The sequence below is a fragment of the Notamacropus eugenii genome, chromosome 6 (assembly GCF_028372415.1).
Source record: "Notamacropus eugenii isolate mMacEug1 chromosome 6, mMacEug1.pri_v2, whole genome shotgun sequence".
Classification (NCBI taxonomy): Eukaryota; Metazoa; Chordata; class Mammalia; order Diprotodontia; family Macropodidae; genus Notamacropus; species Notamacropus eugenii.
Window position 1 is genome coordinate 21,014,808 of NC_092877.1, and position 9,137 is coordinate 21,023,944.

Consider the following 9,137-nt stretch of genomic DNA (forward strand, 5'->3'; position numbering starts at 1 on the left):
TAGGAAATTCATGGAGAATATGACAATAAGAAGGATAAGAGATTTATAGCTAGAAGGGACCTTCTGATCTAGTCCAACCTTATACCTTTTAAATTATGAAACTGATGCCCAAAGTTGAAAAGTGACCAGTCCATGGGCATAAGTGATAAGCAATATTGTGTGTGGTTTATCCATCATTCTCAAAGAGGACCATAACATCAGGGAGATGATGACATCATGACTTGCTACTGAATTTGATTTGAGTGAAGGAGAGCTGTGCAGTCACCAACCTTACTTTCTCCTCTAGAGCCATCTGGGTCCAGTGGTCAGATAAATTGATCAGAATGACTGGAGATGGCCCAGGATGCAGTGGGAGACCTTGGTCCTTTTAAGATAAAGACTTTTCATGCTCTCAGTTCTGTGTTAAGTGCTGACAGATTCTTCGGGCTCCAGCTGTCACTTCTGCCCGTTGCTCCTGCTCCAGCTTGAGCTTCCCTGGACCATGGCCAACACCAAAAGTACCTTCATCGCCCAACAGCATCAGTGGGGCCTGGTAGCGGACATCATCAAGCATTTTGAGAAGGGATTCTGCCTCCTGGTGAGTGAAATCAGGTTAAGTGAAGACCCCTCAGGCATGAATTCACCAAAACCACCACCCTTCTTGCCAAAGCTAAAATAACCAAAGTATCCCCCTTAGGCAAATAAAATGCTCCAGGATGGAGGAGAACCATCAAAGTTCTGGTCACATGACCTGGTGTACCCTTCCCCTTCACCACCCCCTTAATGCCACATCAGCATTCTTCCCTTAAGTTCCATATTTGGTAACAAAAACCCTCACAGGTGGGCATCAAGTTGCTTAGACCTCAGAGAAAGGGAAGAAACACCACTACATTGACCTGAAGGACAGGCCATTTTTCCCTGGACTTGTGAAAATATGAACTCAGGGCCTGTTGCAACCATGGTTTGGGAGGGTTTAAATGTGGTGAAGATGGGTAGAGTGATGCTGGGAGAGACCAACCCAGCTGATTCCAAACCAGGCACCATCTGTGGGGACTTCTGCATTCAAGTTGGCAGGAACATCATTCATGGCAGCGATTCTGTAAAAAGTACTGAGGAGATCAGCTTATGGTTTAAGCCTGAAGAGCTGGTCGATTATAAGACTTGTGCTCATGACTGGGTCTAAGAATCAGGATTTTAAAAGTGGATATAGACTGGACCTACTCTTTTCAGTAGCTATGGTATGCATGTTGTATGTCTTCATCACTGAGTATGAGTGTGTGTATGTATGTATGTATGTATGTCTCCATCCCTGAATACAACATGCCATGCCAGAGGACTGAAAGGAAATGGAACCATCATTTCTAAAACAACCCAGTAATTCTGTTCAATAAAGCCTTGGAAATTTAAAAAAAAAAAAAAAAGATAAGGTCTTTACCAGTTCTCTCTTTGAGTGAGGCAAAGCCTATTCAGTGAATAGGCCTCTTTATGAAGGGATTCCAGGGATTGCCCCTTTAATTATAAAAAAAAAACCTCAAACTGGGAGGAGACCCTCAGGGTTTCTGGCCAAAAGAAACAATTACTATGGACATTCACTCTGAGCCTGGTGGGTCTGCTTGGGCAGGGCAGGGACCTATTGTTGTCCAATCAATGAGCTCCAAAGTGAACTGGGTTTAAGGCTTGGTGTTTGTGAAAGAAATCTAGCCAGTAAACCCCAAGTTAACTAGGTAGGTTTCAGCCTTCAAAATTTACCTTCTTTTGAGCAGAACACACTCAGGTAAAGGCATGATATAAGAGGAGAGGAGTTGGCCAACTGGAAATGATTAGCTGAGTCCCCAATAGGGCAGCTCCAATTACTTCCTGGTTGTGGTTTGTCCTTTATTTTCAAAGACGACCATTATAGCAGGGAGATGATGACATTGTTGAGGTTTGGGGTGCTGGGGACCCCAAAATACCGACACGCTGGGCCCTGCTTGAATGAATTCGACACAAGCCTTCTTAAAGCCAAAGAAAAAGTTTATTAAAGATTCACCATGCTGGTTTGGCTCTTAAGGGGCCTAAGCATTTGTAATGCTTGTATGAACAAGCTGTCCAGATACAATTCCAGCTAGACAGAGTCTGTGTTGGATTGAATCTGAGCGCCTTCATGGAGGCGAGATGGAACTTAAACACAGAAAAAAGACTTGATTGAAGAATTCAGGTGTTGCCAAGTAGTCTGTGGGCCCCAGGCATGGTCTTCATAGGGGAAAGTCAGCCTGGAATATAGATCAAATCCAGGAAGGATCCTGATGGGAGTGGCCGGTTGTCCAGACAATAGAACCCTGATAAGATCAAGGATCAAAGGCAAGGGAGCACCAGGCTGGGCAACCTGGACCTCAAGAGAATGCTAATCAAATAAGAGGAATCCAAGGAGCACCCCAAGGCCAGGCTTTCTGAGACCCTTCAGATAAATCAGACCAAAACCCTACTGGTCCAAGGGACAAAAGTCTCTGCTTGGGTTCATACCACATCAACATGACTTGCAATTGAATTTGATTTGAGTGAGGGAGGGCTGTGCAAAGTCACGAGCCTCACTTTCTCCTCCAGAGTCATCTGGATTTTTTGTGGGTTCAGGTGCTGGGAAACTAGAAATGCAAGGGTACAGGGGTCTGCCTCAAAAGAATTAGAAAACTCAAGTCTTCCAGTCACAGTAGCTAAGTGATATTGTGTGTCGTTTGTCCTTCATTTATTGTGATGCCAATAGAAGCAGACAAGATTTTAAGTGAATCTGCACAACTTAATAGGGGAAGGATTGGAACATTTATACAGAAAAAGACTGTGTTTCCACATCTGGATGGGATTAAGGAGTGGGCCAGGTGCAGACAATGAAAGGAATTAAGTAGAGAGTCACAGTTGAAGGGCAGTTAAAAGATTATTGAGTATCCTGGTAGAAATGTGTGGGAACATACAGGGGCAAAGATTTGGTCTTTCAGAGGTCCAGGTCCCATCCCTCATCAGGTTGAGTGGCCAGATAGAAGTCAGGATGACTACAGATGACTCAAGATGCAGTAGGAGACCTTGGACTTTTAGAGCTAAGGTCTTTTCAAGTCCTCACTTTGAGGTAAGCAACACCCATTTAGTGAATAAAAAGTGAGACTAAGTAATAACTCTATGAATGGATGCCATGTGTCTGACTTTAAGTTCTGTGATCTTATCCTTTCAACACTTTTTTAAAGTTGTAATGATGCCTTTTTTATATCATAGTCATTTCCTAATATACTCCCCCCTTTCCTAATGTTAAAAACAATTAAACAAAACCAAAAGGCACACTGACCACATCTGATAGATATCTGACAATGTCCTCATCCAGTGTCCCCAGATAAAAAGCAGGGAGATGGGCACCATACTTTTGCAGTTGGATCACCTAACTTTCAAAACCTCCAAAGGTCTCAGAAGACACCTGCTGGCTTGATCTTCCTGCTTTAAGTGTTTCCTCACTTCAGTCCGTCCTCCATTCACCTACAAATTAGTCTAGACCATCCTCCTGAATTTGGAGTCAAAAGGACATCAGCTTGAGTCTCTCATCTCAGACAAATCATTTAACCTTTCTGGGGTTATTTCCTCATCAGTAAAATGAAGGAATTGGATTAGATTGCCTATAAGATCTCTTTTCCCTTCCTGATAGTCTTTTAAGGACTTAGAGACAGCTACTCTGCCAGTCAGCTCCACGTATTATGATATATTTTTTCCAAACTAAACATCCCTGATTCCTTCAGCGGATTTTCATCTAGCGTGGACTCAAGGGCTTTGACCATCTTGGTTATCTCCTCCTGAACGTTCTCATATATCCACATCCTTCCTAAAATCTGGCTGCCAGAAGTGAACAAAATACTCTAGACGTCATATAACCAGAATAGAGTTCAGGAGGGCAATTCCTGTAAGCCTGACTATTAATGCAGCATGAGACTGCATTAACTTCATCTTTCCTATCACACTGTTTATTTATACTAAGCTTGCAGTGAGTTTATTTATTTATAGTTATTATTCTTTGTTATTATTCATTAAATATTTTTATTTAATAATAATTTATTATTTTTTAATAATTATTATTTATACGTATTATAGTTATTTTGGGGGATGGTGTATGGGACGTTCTGGGAGGACTAGCCCCTCTGGTGTGAGGGCTTGTTGATTTCTTTTCAGAGCTGCTCATTCATCTTTGGCATCTACCTCTCACCCAACTCTTATCTGTGGCCTCAAGAAGTTGTAACCTGTGCAGTGGCTGTACCATAGTCAAATCCTCTTGGCAGAGGGACTAAACCGGGTTGAGGGTAATCACTGGCCCTCAAACCCATCAGTGAGTTAGGGGGATGTCCACCCCAAGCATGTGAAGACTTCCTCTGGTTGAATGGGTGGATTGGAACAATTTGTTCTAAAGGTCACTAAGGTGGTTGAAAGTAGGTGCTGTTGAGTGCTTAGAGCTTGGCCGAGTATTGAAGATGCCAACATCATCCTGTCATCCTGACTTACATCTTATGACTACACTTTAATGACTGAAAGAGAGTGAGGCTGACAACTTTGTGCAACTCTGCCTCACTTAAATCCATTCATGGCAAGTTAAGACCACCCTGTATGTCACTGGTTCTCTTCAAATATGAAGGATGAACATTTTTGTCAGATGTTTTCCTGCATATCCATGCCTCCCACATCTTGTTCTTGTGAAGATGATTTTGTGAATCCAAGTGCAAGACTACATTTATCCCTACTGAAATTATTCTTAATAGAAAAGTGATAATGTTCTAACCTGTCAAGATCCTGACAGTGTCATGTACTGTGTTGTAAGCTATCTCTTTCAACTTTGCATGATCTGTGAATTTGGGAAGTACTTGCTCTATATCCTTATCTAAATCATTGATAAACATATTAAATAATTAAATTATATATATATATATACATATATAATTAAATAAAGATAAAAATTTAAAATCTATGCACAGCATGGATACTGGGGTCACTGGATTAGACTTTCTTCTAAGGAGTCTTCAACGCAATAATAACTCCCTTTTGGATCAACCCATTCAAACCATTTTGAATCTATTAAATTACAGACTTTCAGATGTGTTGAACTCACATTTCTCCATCTTTTCCACAAGAATATTATGACAGACTTTGTCAAATGCTTTACTAAAATTGAGGTAAACTCTATGTATAGCTCAAACTACAGTGCCAGTCTATTTACACTATCAGAAAAGGAAATTAAATTATTCTGGCATAATGAAAACAGTGACCACTGCTTCCTTTTCCACTGATCATTCCTAAAATAACACCTTCTAGAATTTTCTTTGGCATTGAAATCAAGCTCACTGACTTAGAGTTGGTAGACGATTCTCTTTCCTTTTGGGAGAATCAGTCTATTTTCTCTTCTCTGATCTGATGGTCTATTTCCCATTTTCCATAATCTTTCAAAATTTCTGGCTTAGCAATCACACATTCCAATTCTTGAAGTGAGTTTTATAGACTGTAGTGAGCAGAAAGTTGTGTTTGAAGACTTAGAGTCAGAAGCCCTGAATTTGAATCCTGCCTCATTCACCAGCTATTGTGATCATGGGCAAGTCACAAACCACCTCAGGTCTTTTATTTGAAAATTAAGGATCATGAAGCTTGCACAAACTTATTATCATTGCTACAGGATGCCACTTATCTGGACCTAGTGATTTGAATTTAACAAGGGTGAATTGGTGTTCTTTCTCTACTATTTAGGAAAGGAATCTTATTAGCTAATTTTGTTCTACCCTTTTCAATCTAAAGGTATGGGGAGATAAGGGGAAAGAAATCAGAAGCCAACTGATTCTCATGAGCAGCTTTGCCCTCTGTTATCATTAGTCTTTATAATGTCTTTGAATTTATTCGCCCTATCATGGCTAAAACCAAATCAAATCAAAATCACCTTTTGGTTATCCTTAGCTTTGCCCATCAGCTATTCATACAGGATGGCCATGTTTTTGCATTTGTCCAGTTGCCTGACTTGGTTGTATCTTATGTATGTCTTTTAAAAATGTAAACTGGTTAATGGTTTCCCTTTGCATCTCTCCATGCTTTTCTCTTCAACCAGTTCCTCCTTTTCTTCCTCCTCAATTTTCTGTTTGTCTTCGTAATTTTATTTTTCGGACTTCCTGTTCATTTTGGACTGATTTCCTCTGTTTAATTGTAGTCTATGGGATCTTAAGATCATCTTTAAGATCATCAGTTGAGACATAGCAGGGATCTTGAAAGCCATCTAGGTCAAACTCATAATTTTAAAGACAGGAAATTGGGGCCCAGGAGTTAACTTACTTAATATCATATCAAGCAAGGTGTCAGAAGTGGGGTTTGAATTCAGGTTTTTATATACCCAAACCTTGTTTCTCTTTCCAGTGCATTATGACCTCCTACACTGCTCTTCCTCCAAAAACTCTGGGATGTTCTAAAATCTAGGGTGCCTGCCAGAGAGCCTCAGAACAAAGTGCTAGATGAGACTCTAGGGGATGTTTAGTGATGATGGGGGCAATTGAGGGAGGTTTGCTGGATGAGGATAGATGGCAAAACGCTTCTTTTGGAATAGGGAAATATATTGGTTACATCCCCTAGTAAATATCAGGCTCCAGGGGACCATATATGCAAAACACAGTCTCCTGAAAACAGAAGGCCCTTAATACATTTTTATTGAATTAATAGGGATAGGTATTGGACCTGTGATTTCACTAATATAGAACTCTCCTGGGTGAGTAAGGTCCCTCTACCAATTCAGGCAACCACCTTTCGATGTTTTCTAGTTTTAGAGATTTGCCTAAGAGCATTGAAAGGTGTGGAACTTGCCCAGGAGCTAGAGGCGTTATTAGCTCTTTAAGATTTACAAAGGTCTTTATAGAATATCTCATTTGATCCACACAACTATCCTGTGAAGTAGGGAGCATTATTCCTATTTTACTGATAAGAGAAAGGAGGTTCAGAGTAATGACCCAGGTTACATAGATTTTAAGTATCTGAGGCAGGATTTGAACCTGTCTTCCTGATATCAAGTCTTAGCCACTAAGAGCCACTTACCTTACCCTGCACAACCTTCCACCTTTGTCTCTTAAGTAGCTCTGAAATGAGGGGCAGCTAGATGGTGCAGTGGATAAGAGCACCAGTGCAGGAGTCAGGAGGACCTGTGTTCTAATCGCACCTCAGATACTTGACACTCACTAGCTGTGTGACCTTGGGCAAGTCACTTAACCCCAATTGCCTCCTCCTGGGTCATCTCCAGTCATCCTGATGAATATCTGGTCACTGGATTCAGATGACTCTGGAGGAGGAGTGAGGCTGGTGACCTGCACTCAAAACAAAGTCAAGTTCAAGTCATGTCATCATTTCTCTGATGGCATGGTCTTCTTCAGCAACGAGGAACAAACACACACAGCTCTGAAATGTAACTGACACTTTAGAGGGAAGACAGCTTGTAAATGGACTGACACATTTGGCTTTATCTGTGGCTGTCCCTCCCAATGAGCAGTTTAATTTTGATTCAGGTCTGAGGTATCCCTTTGCCCCGTTCCCCAGGTTAGTTATAATCCATAGGGCCAGTATAGTCAGTTTCAGGATCACTTGGAAATTTCAGGTAGTCCAGGGCTACAAGCAAACTGTTTTCAGACTAGATTTTTCGAAATCACCCATCCACTGGGATTTAGAGGTAGATGGGGAATGTTTTTCATGACTTTGGCCCTGGTGTTTTCTGATCCAAGTTGAGTTCACTCCAAACTTACATGAAAATGCTGATACTTTCTCCACATGTAAAAGTAGATGTATAAGAGTGTTTAATTCTTCCTGTTACCCACATCTCTTTGAGGCCCTAAGGAGAGAAATCTCAGGCATCTCTTTCCCTGATTCTTTGGTGTACCTACCTGAGTGAAGTCAGACAATGCTGTTCAGTCTCTCTCTTACTATATGCAGCCACACATCGAGTCCTTTACTTATTGAAGCACACACTGGGTTTAAAAGCATTCTGTAAAAATCTAGAAATGTACAACCTCTTGGCTACAGTTGGAATGCAACCTACAAAGAGTCAGTCAAGACATATTTGCCTGGAATGGGTTTTACACAAAAAAGGGGGAAGAAAAAATATCCAAAGATAGACACTAAGCTTGATACCTCAGACAGCTGCTACAGTATTTAGAATAACTATGGTGACACAAACAGAATAGGAACTTGGGATACAGGATGAGCTTTGGGCTAAGGGAATGATAAAAGTCAGACCAGTTATGCTGACAGCTGATGCTTTCTACCCAAGGTAGGGCAGCTAACCATTGCTCGTCTCATTAATTTCATTCTTCAAAAGTCAGATGAGCCAACAATAGGAGCTGGTTTATTTGGGGTAGAAATTTTAATTGTTTTGGGGAAGAATTCCACTTTGTAATCTGATAAAGGCAGTAGACTGACACGCAACAATTTCAGGACTGCTCATCTCATGTTAGAGATTGGAAGGACTGAAGCAAACATGAGGAAGGAAAGAGGGAAGGAATTAAGTATTCATCAAGTGCCTACTACTGGGTAGGTACTGTGCTGAAATTTACAAATATCTCAGTGTAAATAATACTGGATGTGGAGACCAAGGCTCTGGGTTCAAATGTCAACTGTGACATGCAAATTTGTGACTTGGGTCACCATTTGCTCTGTTGGCCTTAACACCCTCATCTTTGTAATGCGGTGACTGGACTAGCTGGCCTCCGAAGGTCCCCTTTCATCATGAAATCACTGATCCAGTAACATAGTTTGGGGACCTCTCTATGTGAAAGCCTTCATAGAAGTGGCATTGGTATTTAAAGGTTGGGCAAGAGTCAAACAGGTCAAGAGGAGCTGAGGATCTTCTGAGGATGAACAAAACCAGCTTGTTTGGGAACTGGAAGGACTGGGTGAATAACAGCATGTGGAGGTGAGTAATCCGAAATGAGACTGTGAAGGTAAGGCAGTAACAGCGTAGGAAATTCTTGAAAGACACATAAAAAACCAAAAGCCAAAAACATTTGAACTTTAGTAATAGGTAAACACTGGAGAGCAATTTTTTTTTTTTCCAACACAAGACTTAGATTAGGTATACGCATCAGAAAATCATTCTGGTCTATGAAAAATATATTGGAGAGGGAGTAAGAAATGCAAATGTGCCTTCT

The 9,137-nt window shown here is 41.0% G+C and overlaps 1 pseudogene; it reads left to right on the top strand.

Annotated features, from left to right (window-relative positions):
* Positions 1–252: 252 nt before the first annotated feature.
* On the top strand, positions 253–1,163 carry LOC140512018 (putative nucleoside diphosphate kinase; annotated as a pseudogene).
* The last annotated feature ends 7,974 nt before the right edge of the window (positions 1,164–9,137 follow it).